The sequence below is a fragment of the Centrocercus urophasianus genome, unplaced genomic scaffold, assembly GCF_019232065.1.
Source record: "Centrocercus urophasianus isolate 14NV4802_14NV808 unplaced genomic scaffold, USGS_Curo_1.0 seq_11, whole genome shotgun sequence".
Classification (NCBI taxonomy): domain Eukaryota; kingdom Metazoa; phylum Chordata; class Aves; order Galliformes; family Phasianidae; genus Centrocercus; species Centrocercus urophasianus.
In genome coordinates, this window is record NW_024884253.1 from 50524670 (window position 1) to 50552027 (window position 27358).

A 27358-nucleotide genomic window follows, 5' to 3' on the forward strand; every position below is an offset into this window, starting at 1 on the left:
AGTTCATCTTACGTATTTATTCACACCCTAAGTTACTGAAGCTGTGTCCAAAGTGCTTTAGTGCTAAGAGAGGATTTGGAAATAGCATTGTATTATCATTATTCTAATACATACTGGGGACCCCCCATCTGAAAAATTTAGTGACTAATTTGTGAAGAAGATAGATCAATGTGAAGGCATATGGAAGTTACTAAATATCTTTCTATTTTAATGTGGTGCTGTTATCAACATTGCAGCAAACTAGACAGTTTGGTATTTCAAATACAAGTCAGGGAATCAATTCAGAACTGTAGTTACTATTTTTACTTTAAAGAATTGCTGTCAAAAACTTTTTCGGGTTAGGATTCCATTCCTTCAATCTGTGCTGCCTCATAAGACAGTAGGTATATTTTGTAAGGATTTGCTAACTTGAAGAAAAATGGTTTGAGGGTTTGTTTTTTAATAAAAGGGAGGAATAGCCAGGTTAAGGCAAGTATTCTTTCTAATTTGATGGTCAAATATTATCACATAGCTCCATACAACACTGGCTCTGTATAGGATGTTGATCTGTATCTTGATAGATGTTCTGTCATTCCTCCTCTTTCTTTTAACAGTTTCTCTCTTTAATGTAGTGTGTGTGGTATTTGTTAGTTTGTGATATGATCTCATTTTTGTCCCTTTCTCTTGGTTTCTTGTAGCCAGGTTTCCACATCATATCCTTCTTGGCTGATTTATCAGAAACTAAAGGTAGATCTGGCAACCTGGTCTATGTGCATTCCCAATGGGTCAACTTTGCATTAAGCCTAGGAAAAAGAGGAGGTGGCAGTTGTCCTCTCTGTGTGTCAGTTCGATATGAGTTCTGTGATGTTAATAGTTGCCGAGGCTTTTCATCCACTGCTTTTTACAGGTTTAAATTAGGTGCATTGGTGCTGTCTTTTAGCAATCTCGTCTTGGTCGACATTACAGATTTTGAAACTTCAACAGGAGCTACAGAATGTGTGTCCAACTGAGATTTACTGCCATGTCTCTCCCAGGCTCTAGGATTACTTGCTGTATACAGTAGCTGGTAGAGTTGTAGTCTGGACTCTACATTTGCATTCTTGCTTATGGCTTTATCTAAGGATGTCCTTTCAAACTTTTTTACTGTCCAAAATCTTATGCTCTTTAATGTTACCTATTTGTTGAAACCTGAGGATGCAATCCAAATACTCTTACAGACTTACAGTCTGGCTTTACATTTTATTTAGCACGCAAACCTTTTCAGTTAGATCCCGCACAGTAAGAAAACCAAAGTGACTCTTAAGATCTGTGTCACTGTCTAACACTGAGATTGACACCTGGTGGAGAGGCCTGCAGGTGGGTGGGTGAAATTGGCGGGTGAACAACATATTGCAGAATGAGCCTGTGTGCATGCACCTGGAAACAACAAAGTAGTTGGTATATGACTTCAGTGAATGACTAGAACACACAATCTTTTTTACAATATTATATTTTTTTATAAATAACCTTTCTTTTGTGGCTTTACTTATATCCTTACATATTTTCCCTCTCATGTCACTGCTGTAATACCTAGCACCTCTTTAAGAAGGCAGACAAAGTGGTCAGAGAGAACACAGCTGCTGGAGGAGCACAAACTACACACCATCTAACACCATGAGAAATGCAGCCAAGATCCTAGAGCTCTCTGTGTGTGGTGAGGGAGCCCCCTAAGCCCATCCATCTATGCATATCTGGTTGGGTGTCGAGGTGCAGGGCAAGACCTTGCACATACTCTGGAGTTCAGTTCAGACTGAGGGCTCTGTCTGTTGTTAATTTTGTGTGAGAGCACAAAATGCACCCAAATCCAGCACTCCCTACCCCAGGGGCTTGACTGAGTAGTGTATTTTGGAGGTTAGCACACTGAAGAATTTTTTTGTCTGGGAGATAAGTCAGGATGACCTCTTGGGTAAAAAGCCCTACTGAAAAATCTTCTAACTTGTTTTAGGTGTTGTTTTACTTGTAGCATGCTTTTTGCACGTACTTTAGTAAGGCTATCGTATTACACGTGCCCAAATGTTATTTGGCTGTGTTATTGTGGTTTGAATGTTTTTAATTTTATCTTCCTTGTTCTCGTTGTGAAGCAGATAATAGGAATCAGTAACAGTTGAAATACACTGGTCTGTGGCTTCCTGGTGGGAACCAAGATGAGTCACCAGTAACTAAAACCCATAACTACATTGTTTAGGATAAAGAAAGGATAAAGAAAAGAAAGGAAATCATACACAGATTTACCAATACCTTAAATCAATTATAGGAGCTTTCTCTTATTTGTCCAGGAAATGCTGCCAGGATGCCAACACAACCTCATGGGTATGAAAATCCAATATCATGATAATGTGAGTATTGCTTTCCCAGAAGAGACTTGTTATCTGGAGAAAAAAAAATAATAAGAAATGTCTCCTCATATTCCCAAGCTCTCTCTGGGATTCTCTTCAGAGAGAAATGTCAGCACAGCTCCAGCATCTCCTATGATGTATAAAAATCTTAACACTCCTCTTTGATTCCCTCTCTTTACATTTCAGAAATGCTGATGTTCTTCAGATGTTGAAGTGGAGCTGTACTCTATCCAGACACCGAACAGAAGCTGGAAATGACGAAGATAGTGATAAAAAGGTAAAGGAATTGAGAAACCTGAGGCATTGTTGTCCTTTGGCAGGTGCCAATATGTTCAGCGTCAGCTTGTCCCTTCCAGGGATGTCTCATATGGGAACAAGTGTACCAGCAGTACTGAGTGATAACTTTGGTTCAATTTCCTGGTACAGATCAATATAAGCATAGCACTGTGCATTTTTGCTGTTTGTTTTTTTTTTTCCCCCCATCTTCTTTCTGCATACCCCAAATATCCCAATTTTTGCCACTACAGTTTTCTATAAAAACGCAAATTCATAAATCTTTAAGTCAAAATTTGTTTGCTTCATCTCAGAAGATGGCATGTATGCCCTGCAATTTTGCATTTTAGAACAAAATTTCAAACTTCAATTTAAAAGCTTTGGGAAGATATATGGACCTGTTGATTTCTGTCAGAAATTAGAAAAACAAAACTTGAAAATAGGAGAAAAGACAACAACAGTGTGCATATTTGTTAGCTGACGAGAATTATACCCATAAAGACAATTATTTTTTTGGGCAGCAGCTAAACTAGTCATTTTAATCTTTTTAAGCAACTTTTGAGGATTTGACTTGGGCATTATGAAGAACTGGCATAAATCCCTTCAAACCAGGGCTGGAAAAAGTAAAGCACCTCCAGTCTCCAGTTCATGGGAATTGATATCTGCAAGTGTAATCGTGTCCACTGCAGAACTTCTAATAGATTACACCAGTTCACGTGGGACCACATATGCCAGAAGCATTCTCAAGGAAAACTAGATACTCACTGTTATCACAATAACAGATGAGTTTTCTGTGTGAGAGTAAAGAAAAACAGTCCACTTAATCTACTCTCCCATATCTTTCCTTTCTAGAGGCAATTTTTCCACTCTTGAGGTTTTGTATAGGGGTGGTTTGGTACTTGATGGGTGATTTTGTTGTGCTCTGCAAACTTTTATGTGGGCTGGGGATGTGACTTTGCACATGGCAAGAATCTCTGCCTGAAATGAGTGTCGTCTTGTTTTCCTCACTGAGGGAGCACAATCACAGTGTGTCAAACCCAGGTGTGGTGGAGCACACACAGGTTGCTGGGACACCTAGAAATTAAGCACTTGATTCTTGGTTGCAAATTAAAAAGCAAACTTGAAATCAAGCTTCTCTCGATTTGTCAGTAAAATGCAGACAGTAGTTTGGTGTGGTGACAGTTAACCCTGGGAACTTGAGATGATTTTTGCAACTTTCAGGACATGTAGCCCTGTTCCAGCTAGCACTCCTTATGATTAATAAGGATTATTAATCCAAAATATGTCTGCTAAAATTGTCCTTCACTGCTGTTTCTCTGCTCTGGAATGAATTCAGTGCTCCCCCATTTCCTGTCACAACTGACAGCCTGCAGCGTGGCCTTCACCATCTGTGGGGCCTGGGTGCCCATCTTATTCTCCAGGACCAAGGTAAGGCAGGAAGGGAATGAACTGAACTTCAGGAGTGTGTCTGTGTTAAGAGGGCACACTTAAAACTGGAAACAGAGCTTATCAGGTTCCCCGCTCTGTGCTGCTATTCATTCAATTCAGCTATGAAGTGAGAACTTCATAGTTCTTGTGAACATGCATCACGGGTGGGAATGGGAACGGAGGTTGGTCATAAGAATTGGTAGAGATTTATTTTTTTCAAATGTACATATATTTTTCCTGTGGGTCAGTCTTTGGACATTTACATGTATTCCCAACCTGTGGTTGCTACATGTGCTGCCACCAGGCTTGGCATAGCTGAGGCTGAGTTGGCCAACCCCCAGTGGCAGCCCTAAGCCTCAAGGGCTGTCTGCTGAGACAGAGAAGGTGAAATGGGGGCAGAGAGCAAGACTGTTGGGCACAGGAACATTCAGCCAGGTGTAGCCAGATGGTGCCTGCAGTGCGTGCACCTCAGCTCTCCCGGGCAGGGCACACTCCTGCCTTGGGTTCAGCCCGTCAGGCTTTGCCTGGAACTGGGTATTCCTGTCCTGCAACATTTTTTTTAAATGTCAGAAAAATTTCATTCTGCTCGGGACAAAACTGAGCCTTGGCCTCCCCCAGCTCTTCCCCAGGTTTCCCTGTTTCACACAGCCGCGGAAGAAGTAGGACCCGCGGGGCCGCCCCCCCGCGTCCCAACCCTGGACAGGCAGAGGAAGAAGGGGCGCCGACAGCAGGGAGGACCGCGGGGGGGCGGCCGGCGCCGCGTACATCCGCCCGGTAGGGGGCGCTGTGAGCTGCTAGCCGCGCCGCGGGGAGGGAGGGAACGGCGGGGAGAGAAGGAGGGAGGGAGAGAAGGAGGGAGCGCAGCCGCCCCTCCCCCGCTTCCTCCTCCTCCCCGCCCGCCTCCCTCCCTTCTCCCTCCTCCTCCGCGCCGGCGGCCCCGCGCCCGGCCGCCAGAGCCAGACTCGCCGCAGACAGGCGGCAGCCAGCGGAGCGGGCAGGGCGGGGGGAGGAGAAGGAGGAGGAGGCGGCGGCGGCGGCGGCGGCGGCGGGGCTGGGATGAGTTGGAGGCAGCCGCGGCCGCAGCCTGCGCGCAGGGAGGGAGGCGGCGCGGCGCCCCGCGGGAGGCCAGCCCCGAGCGGGGGCCGGGGGGAGGTGAGTGCTGGCGGAAAGTGCCGGGAGGCCCCGGGGTCGGGAGCGGGGAGGCGGCGAGCGGCTCCGGCGGCCCCATCGCTGCCCGCTGCTGTCCGCCACCCGCCTGTGGGGGCGGCCTCCCAGGTGTTCGGTGCCGCTGACAGGTAGCGGGGAGACGCGGGGGGACGCGGGGCTCGGCCAGCGGCGGCGGCGCGGTCAGAGGCGGGCGGGGAGCGGCCGTGTGCCGGCGGACAACTTTTACGGGAAGGGAACGGGGCGGGCGGCGGCCGGGCGCTCTCCGGTGACCCGTGTGTCGTCGTGCCGCTTTTCTTTTCGGGTTCGGTTAAAGTTTATCCGCAGAAACGTAGTTCTGAAATCCGTCGCGTCCGCCTCCATCCTTCGCTTGTGGTGCGCGCAGCCCAGAGGTGTGCGTGCCTCTGAGAGCGGGCTGAACCGCTGTGCGGGGCTCCGGGCTCTCGGGAGAAAGGATAGGAAATGGGCAACGTGCAAAAATAACTTTTTTTTTTGTTGTTGTCTTTTGTTTATATTTGCGTGGCGGCGTATGATTTTAATGCCTAGAACGGTGAAGGCTCTGGTGGCGTTTGGTTCTTGGGGAGGCTGTGAGCCTGGTGCGGTTGCTTTGGTGGCTGTGCAGGAGGACAGCGGTCTGGTGAGCGGTTTCGTGTGCTGCTGGAAATAGTGCTCGGTGCTGTAGGAGCCTGCGGGTTTTTGAAAGCAGGTACCTTCCTGTCAGGAAGGAAATCTCAGAGCTCATCTGTTCTGGCACGCAAAAACTTTTGTGTCGATTGTGTGGGGAATGGGAAGGTGCAGCGCATCGTGTGAAGAGCGAAGCACGTGCAGCACCTCGCCCGTGGGGGCCCCAGAAAGAAGAGGTTCCACGGCGAGGAGGGCGTGGATGAGGTTAAGGACGTGGACACTGCGTGAGAACAGCAGTGTGCCCTTCTGCAAAGCGCCTTTGGCTTTTTAGCCTTCAGGCCTGGGTGCTGCTGGGGCACGGTGCTGCTGCCCTGCCCTCTGGCTTCAGTGCTGGGGTGAGGGCTCAAAGAATTGCACTCCTTGCAACAATCCAAAAGTGTTTAAGTAACGTCTGCGCGCTTTGAGTGGAGATGAATAACTGTGTGTGGTGCACACGTGTCTGCTTCAGCTAATGAGAATATAATAATATTGCGGCTTCGTAGCTGTAGAGCAAAGGGGTCTGCTGGAAGGCCAGTGTGCCAGTGGGAAGTCCTCTTGCTTCCCTGTTCCACGTGGCCTCTTGTCTACGTTCACTGAGGTAGTGATGGTGCTCTGAGTGTCTGTGCTGGTGTTCTAGCAGCAGGCATTTGGTTGGTGTGATCCGTGGGGTGAGCAGAGCCAGGAGAATTTGGGTTGGAATGCATCGAATGCATGTCATTGCGTACAGAAGGGAAAATGCATCTTTTCAAATACCCTGTGTTTTATACCAGTGTATTTAATTCTTATTCTTTGATATGTGGAGACCATTGCACTGCTCTTATAAAGACGTATTGGTATTCATCAGCAAGTTAAGATGTCTGGGCAGGCTGAAATGATGATAAATGTGTAACGTAGGATGGGTTAACAATGTGAGACCAGATATTTCAAAGCGGTGGTTTGTGTTAATTGAAACATTATGGGCATTGGGCAGCTCTGGCTGGTAGAGCTGGAGCTCAGCCCTCAATGCACGTTGCAGAAATAAGAAGAAATGGGGATTCAACACTGAGGCATATGAGGACTAAGTTTAGTAAGATGCAGACTGCCAACCAATAGCCAAACCGAACAGTTCAGAGCTAACCTGCCCCATGATGGGCTTTAAATAGATAAAATGCTGTTTTCTCTGCGTAGAACCCACAAGCTGAGGCCCGTGAAGATAAGATACTTTTAGTTCTCCATTCACTGGAGGTACCAGGCCTTGTTTCTTGTTTCTTTTTTGGAAAAAGAGAGTTTTTCATTTCATTTTTTTGTCCAAAATTTAGTTTTCTTTTTCCCAGCTGCCCTACAGCACCTTCTGTACTCTCTGCTGCTCTGTCAACGGGAGCTGGTTGCACTTAAGTGATGCTGTCTGAAATTATTGAGAGTCCTTTCAGAATATGATGTACCAGAAAAAAAAGTTCATTTTTATTAAAAAAAAAAAAAAAAGGCATCCTAGAGGTTGTACTGAATTAAATTAATGTTGAGAGAAATGAAGCGTTAAGAAGCGTGTGCCTACCCATCAGGTCTCATGTTGGCAGGAATGGATCTTGCATTCAACTTCTGAGCAGCCTTGGAAAAGTTATCTTTCTGCCTGTAGTTCCCAATAGTTTAAAGCAGCTCCTCGCAGATGAATTGCCGGAGAGGGAATACAGATACTTCTAGGAGTTTGGAGATGAATTTCTTTGCAGATTGGTTCTGTGATAACCGTGAAATTCTTCAATGGCACCAAGCTAGTATCAGCTGCTCGGCACAGGCACTGATGCCAGAACAGTGGTGCATCGGTTGCTGGGAATCCAACCCCGTAGTGAAATGATTCATACGTGCACATTTTCTTCTCTCGGTTGACAGCTATTTTTAAGGGTAGCCGTCTTGCCTAGAAGGTTGATGTCTAAGCAAATGCAGCCTAGAGAGCTAAAAATTTCTTTCCCACCAAACATCATCTTATTTTTGCCAGACTTCTAATATGTACACTAAAACATTTAAACTGAACTGATTTTAATTGATTTCTTGTTAACTCTCTGGTGCTAATTAGTCATTATAAAGAGATCGTGATATTTTGAAGCTGCTGTCAGGAAACCAGCAAATTTTTGCACAAATCAAAATGATGGGTTTGAAGTAAATGTCAGTTTAAAATAATTTCTTTGTAAAAATGGGTAGCAGTGTCTAAATGATAGCAGAGTACTTGATTAGCTGAATGACTTCTTGAAATTAATGGGATTCTCTAGGTATGAAAGGCTGCAGAAACAGTCTCGGAACAAAGTAATGATGTGTTTGTTGGTGTTCTTCAACTTTTCCTATGTGCTGCACAAGCAGAATATTCCGACGCAGGAAAGCTGTTGACCTTCTTTTTTTCTTCACATTCTTCTGAACCCTTCCATTTGAAAGAAAAATGTAAGTTATTTATTTTAGAGAGGAGCTTTGTGAGCTTAATTCTGAGACTCAGTTCAGTGATAGCGACTGTGAGGAGACTGCAGTGGGAAGGAAGCCTGCAGGTTGGTAAGAGCGATGGCTGCATCACGGTGTTTTCTGTTCTCCATGCTGACAAAGCGTCTCTGTATTCATCATCTATATTTATTTAATGTATGCATTGCAGTAGCATGTGCCTTGATTTAGAATATTTGGAAGATGCTAAATGTAGGTGCATTCTTCTAAATGCTTTTTCTTGCTGAAAGCAATGGAGATATGTGAGTACCCGTATTGCCTTCATTATTGCTCAGCATAATAGTAGGTAAATTCAGTCTTCCTGATTATTTTGGTCACAGGAGACAATGGAATGAAAACGAATCGTTTTCTTGATGTGATGCTGGGTCTGGGCTGCTCATATCTGCCTTTCTTTTCCCTAAAATCCTATTACAGACAGCACTCCGACCTTTTAAACGATCTTGCTCTCCTTCAAACTCTTAGATAGGAGACAGAAATTAGGAAGAACGTAAATGCAATTTCTCTTCTTATTGCCAGTGGAGAGCTTTCCTAGATTTGAATGAAGTGTTCTTTGTGCCAAATAGTTGACTTTTCCTGAATAAAATCTCTTTAGGGCATGCAGACAGTCCTCTGGTTAATATATTGGCATTCCCAGAACCCACTAAAACTTAGGCAGCTTGCCAGACACCACTTAATGAGGATGCCAAGTGTCTGGCACAAATCTGCGTGAAAACCAGCAAAGAAGTTGGGGGTGGAAGTGCATGCAGTGGGGAGAGGGCTGGGAAAGCAGCACATCCACACCCACCGTTACTTTTAATGTCTGCCTATCACAGATAAACTGGGAATCTTTTCTGCTGGATTTTGGAAACTTGCTGCACCCAAGTTTGGATGTAACACCTTTGAGGCAGCTGTGCAGTCTTGGGAAATTGCTTCATTGTGGAAGTGGTTTATGGGCGAGGGGATTTAGTTTTCAAGGAGAGGACTGAAAGAGGATGGGATTTGCAATTTATTATCTTCTAAAACTGAAAAGCATATTAGCCTGGGGAGCAGTGCAAGTTGGTGATGGCCGGCATCCCTGCAAGAAAGACTGGTCAGGGTGCGTGACAAGGGGTGGTGCTGCAGGAGCAGTGCTGCACGGTATAAACTGGTGCCGGGCTTCTGCCCCATGCGACTGCTGAGTTCTTACTGCATGTGAAGCAGAGCTGAATGGACTTTGTGGTATGGTGGTTGGATAACTCTTAAAAGAAAGCGAAAAAAAAGTTTGTGCTCAGGCATTTTTTCATTAGAGTGACAGTAGAAACATGATGATATTATCTTGTGTTGAGTCCACTGCTTAGTCCTGAAGGTTGAAACTGATTAAGCAAAGTTGTTATATTCCAATCTGAATGTTATATGAGACATTTAAAACATCAACATTTTCAGCATTTTCCCAAGGCTTTAGTCTTTCTCTTGCTCAGCAAAAAAAGCAGTAGCACAATATATATCATTTTTTTAAGTAGATAGGTATCTGTGTAGGTGATTTTAAAGTAGATGGGTTAATAGGCCTAATTGAAAATTTATTTCTAAAATCATTATTTTAATTCTAATAAAAGGTTGTGTTTTTTTTGTTTGTTTTTTTGTTTTTTTGTTTTTTTTTGTTTTTGTTTTGTTTTTGTTTTTGCTTATAATTGAATTCAGAAATGTGCATGCTTGTTACCTGCTTTTCAGTAAAGTTTCAGTTGTGCAATTTTGGAAAACTATTCATCTTAGGAGAAATTTTGTGTGCTGGAATAAGAACGTGTGGCAGAGTTTGCTTTTGGGTAGGCCTAAATTATAATTTACTGTTTGGTTTTGTTTCGCTAAGGTGAGGTGAGAAATCAGAGTATTAGACTTCGGACTTCAGTGCCAGCACCAGTGGAAAAGGGACAATTGTATGGAGTATTTTGGGAGTTACGTGGAAGTCTTTGAGTAAAGTGTTAATAAGTTTTATCTGTGTTGGCACTGACTGCTAGCTCTCTGTAAGACAGGAGAAACAAGTGGTGAGTGTGGTGGGCATTGTTCCTCTGCCTTTCAGCTAACGTGTTTAGGATTAGTGTGAAAAGGCAGAATGGTATCTGTTGGAAAAGCCCCCAGTGCTCAAATGCTGCATACAAGAATAAGATGTGTTGGGGAAATGTCTTCATCGTGTTTGCATCTCTGAGTGCTCTTGATTTATTTTTTTTCTTTTCCATGCTAAGCATCCTGGTACCCTTCTTGTCAAAAATGGAAACTGGCAATGAGTCTGCTTCTCAAAACTTATTACCACATTGAACTTGCTGTTGCCTGTAAAAGACAAGTTTGGAGATTTCAATTCTTGCATTCAGTGTATCATTCTGTTCATGTATTCTGAACTTGTCTGTAAAAGATGTAATGACTTGGAGGAGAGAAGTGCTCTTATGAATAATTGTCTGATAAACATCTTGAGGTTTGAATGATTCTGCCGTGATCTTTGACCACTGAATATATTTTAGTAATGATTTTAGACAGTAGGATAAAATTCTATTAGAATGCATGTTAGCGCTTAGTAGAGTCACATCTGAACTGGAAAAGTGTTTTCTGCCTAAATCCTGTTTTTACTCAGAATGTAACAGTTGACTCACCTGCTTATTAACACTCAGCATGTGCCAGTATAAAGCTGCCGCACTTCGTTTTTTATTTGCTGTGTCCAGTACTTGCAGGCATCTTCAAAAAGTCCAGTTTGTTAATCACAGCTTCATCTCATCTTGATTCCAGGGATTATGAGAAGGAAAAATGTGTGATTCTTTCTTAGTTACCTTTTTATGTGGTGTACCTGAGCCTGTAGGTTTGTCACACCTATTCTCCATTGCGTAGAGGGAAAGGAGGGGGAGTTTGTGACTGAGATATGAATCCGTTTCTTTACTGAACCTCTTCTTCCATTTTGGTGAAATTTTTACTGCGTGTTAATTAAGAGTGATTCATTAATATTTTGAACTTGTGAACACCTTTAAGCGTTCCATTAGGTATTAATGACTCCTGAAGCAATAATTAATATAAATGTTTTAGTCCTCGATCTAGTAGGAGTGTACCTGTGTTTAGTTTTGGGCCACTCTCTACAAGGAAGACATTGAGGCCCCGCAGCATGTCCAGAGAAGGACAGCTGAGCTCTTGAAGGGTCGGGAGCAGCTGATGGAGCTGGGGCGTTCGGCTGGGAGGAGGTTCAGGGGAGACCTTATTGCTCTCTACGATGTCCTGAATGGAGGTTGTAGTGAGGTGGGGGTAAGCCTCTTCTCCCATGTAACTGGCAACTTGTTGCGCCAGGGAAGGTTCAGGTTGGATGTTAGTTTCTTCTCTGGGGGTGTTTGAGAAACGTGTGGACGTGGCACTGAGGGACATGGCCTAGTGGGCATGGTGATGCTGGGCTGATGGTTGGACTAGGTGATCTTAGTGGTCTCTTCCAACCACAGTGATTCTGCAGTATGTAATTGCCTACATACATGTAGAGTTGTTACACCGAACTATTTAGTGTTGCTTTGTTTTCTGCTTTTGCTTAACCAGTAGTTATCGTGTCAAGTGACGCTAAAGGTATTTTGATCTGGATTATACAGAATTTCAACTGGACGTCTGCTGTGGTTTACTTGGGATTTTTCTAAGACAGAGGTGAGTTGCCTGGCTTCTGTCCTGTGGGTCAGAGCTAGGAACACAGCAGGAGGTGTGGGAGAGAAGATGAAGTGACGAACACTTAAAAATAACCTAATTTAATCTCCGTAGCTGTTGAACTGGCACCTTCTGTGAATTACCTAATGGGCTTATGTTCTTCTTTTGTAATTTCACCTTAATGCATGACCGTGGTTTTTTTTTAGGTTTTGCCTAACTAGCGTTGAGCAAAACGAGAGGGAACATTTGTAAAGAAAGTAGGTGCAGATAAGACACAGCGCTCTAAATTAAAGATAATGGCTATGTAAGAGCTAGAGTTGAGCTGACTAATAGCCTTTGTCGGCCAGTGCAGTTGATGTGTAGATATTTTGTTTTACAAGAGGTTTACATTAATTGTAACTCCTCATCAAACCTGGATGGGTAGTGGAAAAGGAGAGAGTTCTGTAAATATTTCCAGAAGTGTTGTTTTCTTTATATGTGACTCTTTCAGATTCTTCTTATTGTTTTAATAACCTTCCTAGCAAGTTTTTAGAAGCAGCACATTTTAGATTAACTTTTTGAAAATGCTCAATTCTCACTTTAAATGTCTTAAATTGTGAGTCTCTATTTAGTTGGGAAGCTTAAAGTGATCCATCTCTCCAGTCAGAACAGCTTGCAGTATGTTGAATGCAGGTATGATTTGGTACTTACTCTCATGTAAATTATAGTAATAATAATAATATTTTTTTAAAAAAGCTACCATCTGTTGATGAACAGAAATACTGCCAGTGTTTGTCAAATGTGTGCTTTATCTGACCTGTTCTGCTTAGCACCTTATGGCAAAGCTTTCTCATCAAAGCAATTTACAGATATCTTTATTCTTATAATGCCTTATTAGATTGATAACAGTGATGCTATCGCTTTTTTAATGTAGGCATTAATGCACTGAGGATTAGGGAGATAAAAATCTCTTTAGCTGCAAGACGAAGTTACCTGCAATAGATATAGAGCTTAGCTTTCTCACTCATGGCTGTAGGTGAAAATCACTTTTGTTCTAGTGATCTTCACAGCCTTTTGACCAAAACAACTGGTATTGTGCAGTGTTTCTACAGCAGAAAGCTACAAATCTTTTTTTGAGGGAGGTGGCTTGGCAAGTAGGTAAATTTCAAGAAAGAGATACAGCACTGATAGTGCATAGTAATGAAGTAAGAAGCATTTTGTTGATTTTTTTTTTTTTTTTTTTTAAATTACCTAAAACTCTCAGAAACCAGGAGGAATGAGAAGAAATAGAAAAAGATGGCTTCTTTGGGTTGCAGAGGAGGACTTAGATGAACAATGATATCCTGAAAGTGTCATTTATGATGATGAGTTCTCTCTTAAGTTGAATATGCAACCAGGAGCTGACTTTGACTTTTCCCATTCCCTGTTTTCCTCTGGGTATTGTTACAGGTTGGAGATAAAAGCCTTTAATCATATCTACATGGAGACACCAAAGGAAATAACGAAGTGTCAAGTCAAGATGTATATGTTAAAGTATGTTAAACTTGTGTGTGAATGCTGTGTTGAATATAGAACAGCCCCTTATATCTCTAGCTTGAATCAATCAAAGGTCATTTTACACCTGAATGAGAGCATCATTCAGAATGTAATTTGAATTACAGTGATCTGAAACCATCTGTGTATGAACGAGGGCCTCCTGACTTAGGTGTTTACCTTAACTTCAACATTTTATCATGTACTTGATTTATCTTTTGTCAGTGTTGCTTATTATTGATCAGTTTTCATGATGCCACTATGAAGTGGCATCTTAGCTGCAGCAAATAGCAGACTGCTAAGTGATCGTAACTTAGTCAGAAATGGCAGTTCACTGAGCTTGAGATGATTCATTGCAAATCTTTCAGATTCGACAGACTTTCACTCAAATTAAAATAAGATATGACCTCTCTTTGATTCCTGGTGACCTGTGGTTTGGATGAAGGCCTTGGCATGGAGCAGAAGGGTCCTTGGCATGGAGCAGAACTACTAAGGATCCTACTTTGTGACCAGGGACACTGTGTTTCCAGAAACAGGGGGCTTACTTGCATAGTCCGTGTGAGAAGTCTATTCCAGAGACTTCTCTCTGCAGTAAACCTTGTGGGACCACCTCAGATTTGGGCCCTGCAGTGATCCTTTGTATTTGCATATTGAAACTGGCAGCCCTCCAAGCAATGAAACTAAGAAAAAAATAAATTCCTACTCAGCAGCTGGTAGGAAATGGAGAGAGAGATTGAGTTCCTTTTGCTTTGAAACAAATTAATAACATTGAAAAATGTCTTGCAGCCCAGAAACTGGCTGATTCTAGGCTGAGCTGTCTTTCACTGTGCCTTTGGGGATGTCGATTAATATCTGTCTTGCCACTTCTTTTTAATCTGCGGCTCACCTGAGGAAGTTCCTCAGGAGTACCAAATCCTTTGTTGTCTTAAGGCTTTCATTTGCTTTCTGTCATATTAGCCCTGACTGCAGAGGGTTGGAAGTTGTACTTTGCTGTGCCTTATATAGGAAGACATACATAAAGCAAAGAACATCTTGAAGCTGGAATGTTCTAAAGGGTTAAAAGGAACTGCGAATCATTCTGAGAAAAAGGTAGTTCTGTTCTTTACTGTTTCTGTCCAGCTGAGCTTGCCTCCCAGAGGGACCATAGTATTGCAGGAGAAGAGGAGCTGCTCAACTGAAGTAGATGCAGTGTATGTAGCTGAAAATTCATTTTTGCTTGCTTCCTATTTATTGTTAGCTACCATTACAAAATTAAGACTCCCTGACATTCTTGTTGAGGTCTGTGATGTGATGGTAGTAGAAATTATATTCTTTCTCTGAAAAGACAAGGATACCCTTTCTCTTTGCTTATAAACATTCTATTTGATAAGTTGATTCAAGGATTGTGTTTCTCTTACAAAAAGCAAACGGACAGAACTTTCTGAACTTACTGTCTAACTTGATGCTAAAATGCTCACTGAAAGTTGTTTCTTACGTGAATGATAATTTGAGAGCAGCTCTTGATTTCAGTACATTGAAATGATCATGGAATGGCTTGGGTTAGCAGGGACCCCAAGGATCATCAAGCTCCAACCCCCCTGCCACAGGCAGGGCTGCCAACCTTCGCATTTAATACTAGAGCAGGCTGCCCAGGGCCTCATCCAACCTGGCCTTGAATAACCTCCACCGTGATGGTATAGTTGAAGATGCTGAAAACACAAGAGTCTCTTCACTAAATGTGGAGACAAATGAGTTGTATTATTTTATTTGGTGCACGTTTAATTGACACATCTAAGTTGTTTGCACATGTGATAAGTTTAAGGCTGCTGAAGCAGAAGCGGATAGATGTTTGCAGAATAAGTTTCTCACAGACTTAGGAAAACACAGAATTCCAAGCATATTCCCTGTCTCAGTGGGTTGATTTGTTTTTAAAAACTTCAGCTATTTGTTTTTGAATTTTTGTCACAGAGTTGTAACACTCTCAACAATCTATCTTTCCTGGGTTAGATGGTATAGCAGGTTCTGGAGGCAAGAGAAAATATTTTACGTAAGATATCTGAATGACAAATTCTTATTTTTGAGTGAATGATAAGAGTGAATTTACTGGATGCAAAGGATAGTCTCTTTTTTCATGGTGTAAAAATGTTAAAAGAATATTTTTTCCCCCCTGCTTCTGACCATGATAAGTAAAATAGTAAAATATGCCTTTTTCCTCTCATGTACTTGTGATGTTCTCAGGTGTTCCTTACTCCTTACTAAAAAGCAAATGCTGTTTCCACAGATTTTCTTATTTCCCTGATCTCTCTGCTTGTTTTCCTGGCACTCCTGTAGCTGAAGACCTCTTCCTCCCTCTCTTGTACTTTCAAATGCAGGTATTTCAGGGAAGTCATGCAGCTGTAATGTCTAAATGTCTTCCTCTTCTTTGCTTTCCCCTTCCACCCCAACCTAGAAATTCCATATGGAAGCTCTTTGGTATCAGTAACAGCTGAACAGCAGATAATTTTTTGAAGCCTCAGAGCTGTAATAGTTGTATATATCCATAGTTACGGTATGCATTCATGTCATGGATCTTCTGGTCCTCAAGTTTGTCAAGATTCTTGTAGTCATTCTTGCTGTAGTGTTTCCCCTATTTACTGTTCCTAGTTGAAAGTAGTTTCTTTCAATGATTAAAAATAAATAAATAAATAAAAACAAGGATTCTGTCATAAACTTTATTTTTAGGAGGTCTGAATATTTCAGAGTCCTGTGTTGTGATTCAAAAACTGTGCTCCCTTCTTTCATCTCTAGGGTTTGTAATAAGGTGTCAGCAATGATCTAGTCCATCTGGGAGCATGCATCAGTACTTGGGAGAGCCATATGTGTCTGCCTCAAACAAGGCTATAGAAAAGTGTTCCACTAGCAACCAAGATGTCATCCATCTGGTAGACAATCCTGTAGCTAGTTAACTTAATGACGTATTTATTTGACTAGATGTTTCTGCATAGCAGACTCCAGCTTTCCTCCCTGTTCAGATTAATATCAAAATCTCCGTGCTCTGGAGAAAAAGAATGAAACCTGCCTGTTCTGGAGAATGTCAGGAAGTGTGTGGCTGGCTGGATCTGCTGCATTTATCTCCAGGATGAGCATGGTGTGCAGGCAGCCCATGCGGCGCAGGTGTCTGGTGGCGAGGAGCAGCTGGCCAGACGCAGGACCTGGGTGACCTTAGATGTACATAGAAATCCAATCATGCTGCTCCTGCTTTAGGGTATTATTTTAGCACGCGGGCTGCCTGAGGATTGCCTGCTGTGGCACTTAGAGCCAGCGTTGTCGTAAACGCTTTGCAAAGCTACTAGAATAAGCCAGGTGATTATTTCTCTTTGTTGCTTTCCCAGAAATATTTATTCCAATGCTAAGGGGCTCACAGTCTTCAGTATACGCATTCTGGATGTTTGTGTTCTTGGGTGGACCTAAAGACAGTTGCAGGAGCAGAGTGGCAGTGTGCTGTGGGAAGAAAAGCCCTGTAAACTTCAGATACTGTTGATTCTTGCTCTGGTAAAATAGAGCATGTTGGGGCTGACTGGCATCGATTTTTTTTTCCTTCCAGCCGCTCTATCTACTGTTTATTTTTAGTCCAAAGAGGCTAAGTCACTGTTGCAAATTCTAGGCTGATCTGATTTCTAATCTGTCTGTGACTCACAGTAGAGTTGAGAAGGGGACAGAACAACAGGGAAAATGGAGATCTAGAGGGAAAGAGTGCTTTATGTTCATGGCAGTTGTATTAATTGCTGTTGAGGTAACTCGGTGAATTTAACCCGAAAAATGGACGTGTGTGTTTGGACAGACAGCTGTGCAGTTGGGTTCATCTGAAAATCTTCTTTCCTGTCTTGCAAGGGATGTCACATGCACAGTTATTAATTTAATAGGGCCTTAGAGACCATCACAACTTTGCATGTTTGTAGTGGAAACAGTGATATCTGCTGATTTTGGTGAATTTTACCTGATAGCATTTCTTTAAAAATCAGTGGACGTTGATAAAAATGAACTTGGCAAACTTCAGTGGACAACTTGTAGTCTATGCAGGTTCTACGTAAGGCTGAGAAATAGGCCCAAAGTAAGGTGCAGAAGCAAATTTCTTTCTTTGCTATATGCTAGAGACCTTTCTGCTTACGGGTGTAAAATGTTTGTTGTGGGCAGCCTTAAGCTGAATAAGGAGATTGTAAGTGAAATTAGGGAAACTTCATGGAATGCAGAGTCCTGGCACAGCGTAGATTGAAGAGGTACACTGTGCTTACTCCGGCTTCGTCTTCTGATGATGCAAAGAGAGTTGAGAAGTAATTCAGACTGCAAGGGACCTTCTGGAATTCATCTTGTCTGACCTGCAGGTAGGAATAAGCCTTTGTTGTAGTGGAAGAAAATGGAGAATATGAAGGAAGGCAGCCTTATTTCTAAACATTCCAAGTGCCAAAAACAGAACTAAGTTTACTTGAAGTCTTGTTGCAGGTAAAAAGGAGCTACTGACTTGTGGAGCTGCTGCATGTGGCTAAAGTTGTCAGCACTGTTGTATATCCTTGAGATGTTGTCTTCAGAGCGTTGTCTATGTAATTAGTCACAAATCATCTGGTTTACTTTTCAAGAAGGAAAGCATTGGCAACACTTCATTGATACAAAAATGTGTGCATTTGTACTTGTATCAGGTCCCTCCTTTTGCCTCAGTGCTGCAATTGGTTGTTCCAAAATCACAATTAAACAACCTTTTCTGCATTTTAAAAAAAACATGAATTATATTGCTTTAATTACCCTGAAGAGGTAATTGATGGGTCAGAATAACACTGATTAAGTTTTTGGTAAGGAGGGGATTTCACATCTTGCTGAAAAGATTCCATATCAAAACTTGATTGCTTTATAGCAGAATGAAAAAAATCACATTCCTGCTTTTCAACCAAACTACGTTTATATTGGATCAGTTTTTGTCTGTAGTCTTGTATGATTCCGTGCAAAATAAAAGGAAAAAAAATCCTGTCATAATGTTAAGAAAAGTTTTAAAAATTTTACCTTATAAAATGCCTATTTCAGTTCTTATTTCACAGGTAGTGTCTTCAAAAGGATACATTACAAGAAGTATTTCTGCTTTGATGCATTAGATTTTCTGATGGCAAAGAGATCTACAGGGATGTTACTGACAAGAAATGCAAACTTCTTTGGGAGCTTTGCCTTATATTACTTAGTTGCACGACTTTACTTTTAAAGTTCTTTTAAAAGTTTCTTTGCATTTCATTGCAAATCTGCAACTTTCTTCAGATAGTTTATTAAAACTGTTGTTTTAACTGATTGCTTCATTCCTTTTCACATTTGTTTTACAGGGTAAGAGTACATATTACTGCACAGGAGATGCATCTTCCTGACTGTTCTCTGCTGTTGAATGATTTATCTGACTTTAGATTAGTATTGCTAGAAATTCTTATGTGTATGGATGCTGTTTAAGTTGCCTACTGTATTTGTATTTTCTCATGTCTTCTGTTGATTCCTCCCTCTTCATTTCCCTACTGCTAATTCTCAGTAGGAGGGAGCTTTTTGCAGAGGGCTTACATGGAAATCTGGTCAATTTGAACTGGCTCTGTAATTCTTTTCACTTTGAATTGAGGCTAGTAACAAGCCAAACAAGGTTTTGGTTCTGAAGGGTGGCTGTGTAAGGTCTTCTTCCCATTAGCCAAGTGTTTCCCTTCTTCCAGCTCTTCATGTGTTGATGAGTGTCTGATTTTTCTTGTCATTAAATGTGCCTGTCCAGTTATGCAGAAGTGCTGTGTTACGAAAGAAGATTACATGCTTGACTTCTGCTCAGGTAATTAGCATAAAATTTAACTGTCTTATCCAATTAAGTTTATATATCCCAAGACAGTTCGTAATGCCGACCGACCGAAAAAAATCCCAAGCCTGACATGGTAGAGTTCGTCTTTGTGGAGTAATTTCTGGAATGCTGATGCTTCGGTGTCTCAGTAGTAAGTTTTAAGGCACTGTGTGTTTGGACATTCAGGATGGAGGGAAAAATCAGAGGTGACAAGTTGGAAGGTCGTAATTCTTAGCGTTGAGTGTTTGATGCTAGTTTGTGTTATAATCTTTATACTACTAAAGTTAGAAGACAACAAGCTCAGAAAATGAAGAAGGTTGTCTTCGGCTTTTGCCTTGAAAGTTTCTTCTGTGAGCTTTCGTGTGCGATAGACTCGAGTGCTCTATGAGGCAACAGGTTTTTTTCCAGCACTGCTCGACGGGCTAGAGCTTGAATGCATAATTGTGGATGCAGACTGTCTGATAGAGAAGCAGCCTGTAGTGTGTTATCACTTCAAAGTCTGAACCACGAGAAATGCTAGATGGTAAAAAAAAAAAAAATTCTCTTTCCAAGTATTTGCTGTTTAGGTCTGAAAGCAATTAGCTACCTTTTTAATTTCTCTTCAGCTGTCTGATTGCTGACAAAGCATGATTTTTTTTTTTTGGTTCAACATTTTATCATATCAAAGTAAATTACGTGCTACAGGGCATGTTTGTTTTGTGGACGTCACTTTTACAGTCAAAACCTTAAGCTGCTGGATAAACAAGTCGTTGTAATTAGGTATGTCTGTTTTCAGCCAAACTATGTCAGAATGTAAAACCATCAGATTAATTGGAGTTTGATTAAAGTGGCATGAGTATCATTGTGCAATCTCCTCTGCACTATTTCTGTGCCTACCTTATTAGGACGGTATTCCCTTTGTAGTGTCAAATGGTCCTGCAAAGAGATGAGTGGGAGGTATTTTTTGCATTGTTTTCTTAATTAAGAATGATTATTGAGAAAAACAGCCAAGTACATGATGATACTTATCTGAAAATGTTGTTTTGTCTGCTAATGTTTTAAGAAATGGGTTAAGTGTGCTATCCGTGTTTTTCATCTTCATTTTAGGTAGACTATGAAAGGTTAGTAGTGCAAATGCAAGACCCCATGTAGTTACCCTGTGTAGTACAAGACCCCACGAATTACTGCATAAAATGGGCCGGAGTGACGTGGGATAATATTAAAAAAGCATACCACCCAACCAAATACATGTGTAACACATGTAGATTTGTTACTTAGCTTAACAAATGCCTCATTTAGTCTAGAACCTTTAAAATGAAGCTAGCCTGCAGAAAACTTCCAATTTTAGGTTCATGAATTTTTGAAATCCAATATGAACAAAAGCTGGGTGCAAGGTCTTCCAAATAAAACTCCTGGAGTATATTATAGAGGCTTGTAATAATTGTACAAGTTTTTTTTCTGTAAGTCCTTCCCTTTTCTCTACACGAGCAGCTGTTAGATTGCTGCCATCTCAAACATTTAAGGAACAAGGCATCATTCTTGTGTTTTTTTATACGCCCTTGTTCCTTACACTGCTTGGTGTAGAGGACCATCTGCCATCTGGAACCACTAAGACAACTTTTTGGAGTTTTTCTTTACTGTTAGTTTAATTTTCCAGTCTCTGCTGGTTAGGCTGTTTCTCCATCTATTTCCCCAGACCTTGGGAATCGCACCTTAGTAAAACTTTTCAAGGTGCCAGGTCAGAATTTGACCTTGTGAGTATTCAGAAAACCTTCTTGAGTGGGTTTCCTGTGGCCTCTGCATGGGATGAAGATGTTGCATTGTCTTCTTAGTGCAAGCAAGCTGCCAAGGCGGCAGAAGAGTGGCACGCTTTATAAGCCCTTTGCCCCAGCTTAGCTCTGTTTTGTTAAAAGCTGTACGGTGAGACATGCCTGAATTGTAAGTGGGCAGGACTGCTTAATTCCCTGTTTGGACCCGTTGTTTGAATTCTGTATTAAAAAGAAAAAAAGAAAAACAGAGGAAGAAAATCCTCCTCTTCTGATTTCAAACTCCGTGTTACGAGTTGCCATGATAGAAGAGGATACATAGTTGGTACATTTTTAGTTGGGTTTTATTTTTTTTTCATTTTAATTTTTTAAAACATAGTTTTCTTCCCCCTTCGGTTCTCAACCAGATGATTGAGCTTAAATTAAATACTTCCTGTATATGATTTTTAAGGAAGCAAATGTACTGATCCCAACTCTGCAGGATGCCCGTGATGATGGTGGGGGCTGGCTGTGCTCACTGACAAGAGTGCTGATGGCTCTAAGGACAGATTTCCCTGTTATGTCAAAGTCTATGCTCATAACTGAAAATGTGGGACTGTTCTAAGTTGAAATGCTCTTCTGTTAATGTCTGTGAGGGAAATAAAATGTGTTTCCGTTATAGGTTATTGTATATTGTGTCTACAAATGTAGATCCTCTTGATATGTGCAGAGTTGGTATTGAACACATCAGAATTTGCTCTCAATAATGCTTCAGTAATGTTCACATTGGTATTTGATGTATGGGGGTAGGTAATAAGAAAAGAACTTCAAGGTAAATACTGTGTAGAAGGTAGCTGTTGGAAAAAGAAACATTAGCACTGTGGATAGAACTCATTTTCTTGTATTTTATGCCAGATATAAAAATGATGGTTAAATTGCTAACTTACAGAGAGGTTCTTCTATTCTAAAACTAGAACTGGAAAGACAGTAATTCGGTGTGACAATATTGCTGGTTGCTCATGCTTAGGCATGAGTATGTTTTGAGTATCTAAGAACTTTGTTTCATTGCTAAGGATTAAAACTTGTGCTATGTCAACTGCTGAAATGTTTGTTTTTCATGTGATACTTGCAGTATATTGTGATAACATTGAAAGAGGCAATGACATCTGAGGGGAAAAAAAGATTCTTAAGTAGTAATATAAAATGGTAATAGAAACACAGTAGGCAACTGTGGCCTTCCTTCATGATGCATGGAGTTGAAAGGTAAGTATGGAAACTTTGAAGAAAAGAAGCATATCTTAGTACTTTATCAGTGGCACTGTTTAATGCAAATTAAATGACTCATTTATGTGTTATAGGGGCTACTATGCCACATGTTGCTAGTAACCTTTAAGGGAAGAATAAAATATGGCACTTACAGCTTCTGCATTTGCTTCTCTTTTTTAAATCTGACAAATGAGAGCATGATGGCTTGGCTGAGCTGAGCTGTTCCAACATAGGGATGCAGGAAACAATACTCTTAAGTCTCTGAAAATATAAATCTGACAAAAATGCCTGTTGCTCGGGAGGACTGCTTCCAATTCAGCAGTCACCTTACCCACATATCCCTCGGTATGGCATGCTGAGGGGGTTATTCGTACATCGATGTGCTTTTCTTTTCCACTCCCCTCATCTTTTCTTCTCCACTTCTTTGCGTTGTTGCCAGTGAGCTATTCTGGTTTTCTGCAGACTGAGTTAACAAGCTAATATTGATATTTTCAGGTAGCTTATTCCCATCTGTTCTTGCAAGAGAATAAATGTTCTGACTAAGTGTTGTAAGTATTTATAAAGAATTTCTTCAGGGAGGAAGGACTGCATCTTATGTCGGTGTTTGGGGTACTGTTGCTTTCTTTGAGTTAAACTAAGCATTTATTTAGAGAGGCAAAGAACTAAAAGGCAATGGGGAGTGTAAATGCACGCGTATGTACAGATAGATATGATGATAAAAATGAGTAAATCTCACATTTTTATCATGGATCTTTAAAATAAAATGACAGATGATAACTAAATTCCTTTGAGTAGTCTGTGCACAGTTACACTTGAGTATACTTCCTTCTGTCCTTTTCTGTTCTGTATTGAATGAATATCAGTGGGTTGGGAAAAATGCTTTGGGTAGTCTGTTTTGCTAGCCTATGGCTCTCATAAACTCAAATATTGCTGCTGCAGCTGCTTTGGGAAGAGCAGGTTTCATAGTTACTTTCCAAGATGTTTATTATTTTGTCTTTTTACATGAAAACTATTGCCCAGGAGTCTGGGACTCTACAGAGGGTATCCATGTTAGGTAATTATAGTGGTCTACATGTTTGTTGTTGTTTGTTTCTTTTTAAATACAAAATACTTGAAAGAAACATACCAAGTAAATGAAATGAGATGTAATCCTAAGGTACTTTGTTTTACAAAAACTAAACTGGGTATTGGCAGACTCTCCCACTGGTGCCTTGCAGACAGGTAGCAAGCTAGTGAGTTATAGATTCTGGGTGTGTCTGCCATTGCATTTTGTTTATTGCTGTCATGCATACATCACATAATCAAAAAAACAATCTCTGTTGTACATTTAGTTTTTCTCACTGTACCAGGCTTGGCCTGATTCCTAGAAGCATGTTCATTTTCTCCCCATTAATACTGCACCGGAATACGTTCAGTACGTAACAACTGCCATGTTACTCTGATTTCCACGTCCTTGTGATTTGACTTTGCTGCACTATGACGGTTTTGTTTTGCTTTTATTTTTCTTCTCTACCATATCCCAAAATATTCTGATACCTGGACTGCTTTTTTCTGTATTGAAGCATGCACGTTCATCAGTTACGCTGTGTGCATCATTCTCCAGTTTGGGTGGTTGTTGTCGCAAGGCACTGCGCAGGAGCCGTGTAGTGCCATCGATCTTGTGCAAGGTGGGTTGCGCCTTGAATCCTTCCGTTTCTACTGGGTGGATGTGATCTGTTATAGATATCCAGTCTCCTTGTCTGTTTGATTGCCGTTGCTGATGACAGCCTGACCTGATCCCAAGAAGATGCTCTTATTTTCTGGCTGCGAGGCCAGTCTGATGAACTTTTGGTATTGACTTTAAGCAAAATGTCACAGTATTTTGTGGAAGTGGAAACTGTTGTCTTGACAACTAAAGTCCAGCTAATAATAAATAACTAAAGAAACTACAAGGCCAAATATATTGTAATTCTTACAAAACTCAAACTTTTTTTTGAGTGTGAGAGCTCATTTCAAGACAAATGCATTTGTGTTTTGGATCTGTATCATAAAGAGGTCAAAGACGTGAGTGTGACATACTGGTTGTATTGTGTAGTTCATCTGTGTTTGCTTTAAACACCGTTTTTCTTTGACAAAATGTTTTTCCTGTGCTAGTTTTCTGCAAAGTTGACTGTTTATATTCAGTGGTGGCTCTTCCTTACATTTAAACAAGTTAGCATTTCAAATGTGCATTGAAATTTGGGAATCATTGTGTCAGTCCAACATACTGTTTGTACTTCAGATGAGCTCTGGCTTTCACTTGGAGAGCCAAATAATAGATTTATGGTAACTTGTATCTTCCATTAGAAGTTTAATAATTTCCTTTTTCCTCCTTCATTTACTCTTTTAACCATTTTAAAGTTACTTTTTGAATGTTGTTTGTGCTGTGGCTGGGTAATGGAGTAGAAGCAATGGCATGTAATGCAACGGTTGGAAATAATGGTAAAAGCTGTTTTTTCTTCATCTGTTTATTTTTACTATTCCTTTTTTTTCCCAGTGGGTCCATTCTGATTCTTGATAAGATCCAAATCTAACGATAAAAAGCTAATCTTGAGTGTGGGGAGCAGGACTAGGGAAGTAATCCTCCCCTGTACTCAGCACTGGTGAGTCCTCACCTCAAGTACTGCATTCAGTTTTGGGCACCTCAATACAGAAGGGACATTGAGGTGCTGGAGCAGGTTCAGAGAAAGGCAGCGATGCTGGTGAAGGGCTTGGAGAATGTGCTCTACGAGGAGAGACTGAAGGAATTGGAGCTGTTTAGTCTGGGGAAAAGGAGGCTGAGGGGAGACCTTGTTGCTCTCTTCCAGTACCTGTAAGGTGCTTACAGTGAGAGCGGGGCTGGTCTCTCCTCACTGGTGACGGGATGAGGGAAAGCAGCCTCAAGTTGCACCAGGGTAAGTTTAGGTTGGATATCAGGAAAAACTTGTTTACAGAAAGGGTTGTTAAGCACTGGAATATGCTCCCCCAGGAGGTGGTTGAGTCACCATCCCTGGATATGTTTAAAATCCTTTTGGATGTGGTGCTCAGGGATTTGATTTAGTGGAGGGTTGTTAGATTTCGGGTAGTATGGTTAGGTTGTGTTTGGACTCGATGACCTTTAAGGTCTTTTCCAATCTGAGCAATTCTGTGATTCTACGATTCTTCATTAGCTTGCACTTGGTGGACAATAACGGATGCTTAGGTACTAAACAATATAAATAATATACAAACTTACCTGAATACAGTATATCGTGTAAATCTCTTGCCCCCCTGCCCTCTCAGTACTTCTTCCCAAAGCAGGAGCATGGGTTGTGATGCTCATTTCTGAAGAGGAACAGTAGTTTGAGCTCAGCATTAAGTTATTTTTCGGGATATATGGTACTTTATAAGGGGAAGTATATATAATTTTTGTCCGAATTCACATAGAAACATTGTGTTTGTTTGTGGCACAACATAAAAGGAACATTCTGATTTATCTCCAGAACACTGCTGGAGAAGAGAAAAAGAGCTGTTAGATGACAGTGAGGACGTGGTCTGTAGCAGGGGCCTCCGTGGGACTGTATTTTGGAGTGGGAGTTGGTGTAAATGTGTTTGGACAAGCTCACGTGTTGTGATTCCATCTGTGGTTTTAAGAGAGATTTAGCAGTAGGGAGTTTTTTTCCTTTAGCGTATCTGACAAAGAAAGAATATTATGTATAAGGTCGTTGAAGCTTGTAACATTACTACTCTGCTGGAGCTGTGAAAAGTCAGCTCTCAGGCCCCTTTATTATAGAGTGCTGTAATTCAGGTATGCATCATTCATGCGGCTTACAAGAATGGAGATGGCCGGGTTGCATTCTGACACTGTGCCTTGCCTGTACCCTACCAGAAGTTCCCCCCTCTGCCCATCCCTCCTTGTTTCTGTTCCCTTTCCAGGAGCCCAGTTGAGTGCCTGTTCTGCCTTGGGTGCAGCCTGGTGAAGTCTTCGGAGCGTGGAGTGCTGAGGTCAGAAGGGAAGACTTCTGTACAACTGCTGTTGTCCAAAGAAATAGCCCAAAAGCAGATCAGCAGTCTGAATAATGACTGCAGATCATTTTACGTAAAATTGCTGAGACTGAACGTGCTAGATAGACTGTTAGGTTCTCTTTTCTCCATTTAAATTCATGACAGGAAGATAGCCATTTTCCTCACAGTTTCAGAAATGTCTTAAATTTGGTGATGTTATGAAGGAGAAAAACAAAAGTCAGGGCTCTGAAGTTGTAGGTAAGCCATGTAGAGTTTGAGTTGCCATCCTTTTCCTTCTGAAGGATAACCTTAATGCTGTATATCTCCTTCCTTCCTTGCTCATTTTACAGCTAGAGGTATTAGAACTCTAGCAGTTGTTTTTTAAAAACAGAAGTATGGCCATTTGTATTTTGTGACTTGTCAGGTGGAGCTCTGTTCTGCTGCTGCCTGCTTCAGGCATTGACTGCTTGACAATCAGTGTTGGGAAATTCTTCTGGCAGGGAATCCCCCTGTGTTCAGGTTTAACCAGAAGGAACCAGCTTATGCTTGCTTTTCTTTTAACAGCTGGAGAAGTGGAAATTCATCAGAAGTTAGAGGATCTGTCTCTACCTCAGACAGAACTTTCTTTAATTTCTATATGTGATGTTACATTCTGCCTTTACTGTCATTATTAATAACACTGGCTAACTTGTTTGGATAAAAAGCTTGATTCTTCAGGCTTGCACTTAGTGTTTATATACTTTAATGACCAAGATCAGTCAATTCAACAGAATTTTTTTTAGATAAAAAGTGGCTTTGAGTAACACACAAAATACTTTCCTGCTGATCTCCAAGAGGAAAATTGCAAAACTATGATGTTGTGCTAAATATAAATTAGTATAGAGGGACAAATACATGCTCAAGTTATAACAGACTAAGCACCTGTAACTTAAGTTGCAATTTAATTGGTGTAAGGTATGTCCTATTGGAAAACTGTTCAAATTGCTTGTATTTTTCCCAGCTTCTGAACAGTATGAGCTGAAACTTAACATGCTGATTGGACTTACTATTCTAGGTTGGGAAGTTGTAGTGGAAAATGCTAAGTCATGGCCTGCACCAGTGATTGAACACCAGGTGCGAAG

General features: G+C 41.3%; 1 protein-coding gene across 1 annotated transcript in view; it reads left to right on the forward strand.

Moving 5' to 3' along the window:
- The first annotated feature begins 2426 nt into the window (after nt 1-2426).
- The window catches only part of LDLRAD4 (low density lipoprotein receptor class A domain containing 4), a 274988-nt gene continuing 250056 nt past the window's right edge, over nt 2427-27358 (forward strand). The window contains exon 1 of the mRNA XM_042834214.1: nt 2427-2631. The gene's annotated coding sequence lies outside the window, so the exon portion shown is untranslated. The remainder of the gene's footprint in view (nt 2632-27358) is intronic.